Source organism: Poecilia reticulata, linkage group LG12 (genome assembly GCF_000633615.1).
Source record: "Poecilia reticulata strain Guanapo linkage group LG12, Guppy_female_1.0+MT, whole genome shotgun sequence".
Classification (NCBI taxonomy): Eukaryota; Metazoa; Chordata; class Actinopteri; order Cyprinodontiformes; family Poeciliidae; genus Poecilia; species Poecilia reticulata.
Window position 1 is genome coordinate 3373812 of NC_024342.1, and position 2446 is coordinate 3376257.

The 2446-nt window shown below is 40.3% G+C and overlaps 1 protein-coding gene across 3 annotated transcripts in view; it reads right to left on the bottom strand.

Moving 5' to 3' along the window:
• Positions 1-2446, bottom strand: part of rph3aa (rabphilin 3A homolog (mouse), a) — a 32168-nt gene that overhangs the window by 28928 nt on the left and 794 nt on the right. The window lies entirely within an intron of this gene.

Consider the following 2446-nt stretch of genomic DNA (forward strand, 5'->3'; position numbering starts at 1 on the left):
GTGCGTGCGTGCGTGCGTGCGTGCGTGCGTGCGTGCGTGCGTGCGTGCGTGTGTGTGTGTGTAGAAGACTAGGTTGCTTTGAATGTTTTTTGTAGCAGATTTACAATGTGTGTAGATAGAAATGTAGATGACAAGAACTGCAGGAACAATCACCTGTTTACTTTCTGCTTTTCAAATGTGTCCTTTTGAAGATGTACTTTTAAATTCATTAATTAAATCTGTTTGAGATGTTGATAATTTTGCCATTTTTTCTAATTCACGCAAACATATGCGCAGTGACACAACCGTATATCTTTGAAAGGCATTAGTAGCGCTTCCTGCACAACCAACAAGGATGCAGAAAGTGGTTTCTGGATGGTAAGTCAACAACAAAACACTTGTCTTTTCCAGCAGCCATTGTAGAGCGCATACTCTGCAGCTGACCAAAAGTGCTGGAGCTCAGCTCTGGTTGCTCAGCAACACACTAGGCTTCATCCAGAGTGACTTTGGCAAGCAAAAAAACAAAAAAAGTAAATAACCAGCCATTATTTTAGCCATTATTTTTTAGAAAAGTGACAATATGCTATTTTATTCTGTTTCATAAAATAAAATCCCATAAAATCCCGGCAACATGTATAAAAGTTTCAGTTGTTACACAACAAAATGTAAAATGTTTAAAGACACAAACTTTGAACAACTAACTAAATGCAAACCTCACATTATACCTCATTTTCAGCGTTACGTTTTTCCGTCTCGGAGCTCAGCAAATCTGATCTGCATGACTGAACAAGCATCAGTTAATTAAATGTACACTGACAAAAGACATTTTGTTGCCAAGATGTTTCGCTACCAAAAGCAGCTTTCAAGACAATTAAGCCTTTAAATGCTGCCGTCTCAGAAAGCACAGGCACAGGGAAGAAATAAAGGGAGAAAGAAAACCTAAAGTAAGGAGGATTTTCCCTGACTTCAGCAGGCAGGAGGTGTTGAGCTGGCATCAAGCATTTCTGCTCAAGCACATTTGCTACATCACTCAGCACCTGAATGCTCAGCAGCCTGTCTAATCCAGCAGCACCTTCCTCACTCACACCTCAGTCAATACAGCTGATTGAGGGTCAAAAGGGGGTATTCAGCTGGGATTACACGGAGCATGAGAAAGGAGAGAGGGTTCAAAAAAAATCTGAACTGTGGCAGAGGATGATAGAGCGAATAAAAAAAAAACAACAACTGAGCGCTATAGCATTGCAAATCAATTCTACTCCTCTCTACTCACACAGACTCACTGCCATCTTTCTTTCTCTCCTCTCATTCCTGCCCGTTCGGCCCTGAATGCTCCTCTGCCACTGTGTGTTAGGCTGACGGCTCCGTTCTCCTTCACTTTGAGGGCTGACGGTTTGTAAACGGGAGGCGGAGTGAACGACAGCCCACCTCCTCCTCTCAGACGCTTGGCCAGTTTCAACTGGCCTTGCTTGATAAAGACAAAAGTTTTGATGCTCGGATGAGGTGGTTTTTCGGCCATATTGAAATAGGTGTATTTCGCAAAACTGCAGTGGAAACATTTTTTTCTGAATCACACGAATCACGATCAACAGCCGGATGTTACTACTGGCGGAAATGATGAAGACGACGACAGGAAGTGGTAGGAGGAGGATGGTTTGTTTTTGTTTAATTCGGACAACGTTCATAAAAAGTTGTCTTTCAAACGTGTTCAGTCCATAGCCATGATTTAAGTTAGCCGTGTTTAAACGTTTGTGCTGCTCTTTTTGTGAAACACTTTGATTTTTATGTGCAAAAAGGACAAAATACATCCTTATGAAGGCATTTCTAAGCATTTCATGTCCTCCAAACCGTGCAGCAACATTTCCATTTCATGATTGATTCCATCACATGAAAGTTATCAGAAGTTCAAATAAAACATTCATGACAGCGGCTATAAATGTGATTCATACACAGCAGTAGTATTGGGTTGTGATTTGATCTTAAGGCCATTACATAGCTGCAGGGCTCTGAAGCTTTATGCTCAAAGGTCTAAATCTTATTTCTAGATCCAGAACCACTAGACATGAGCTAATCCCTTTTTATTAAGTTTACTTACAACTGACAAGCAAAAAAGGTACTTTCTACGATGTTTGTGAACCTTCACTACTCTGATCTTTAACAGTTCAGCTTCACAAGCACAAAAAATAAAGTTAATTAGTTGTCATGCCTCAGAAAATAAAATATTCTGTTTTCACACAAGAGTAGCCAAACTACGTTACCTCAGTCTAGTGCAACCAGATGGTCATCTGAACAACTGAGGTAAAAATTAGTCTTAATTCACAGCAGCAACACTGATTGACAACGGGGACCCTCATCTGGTCAATCAGTGTTGCTTCCTAAGTGGAAAGTTTGATTTCACAGAAGTTTGATTTACTTGGAGTTATATTGTGTTGTTTAAGTGTTCCCTTTATTTTTTTGAGCAGTATATATA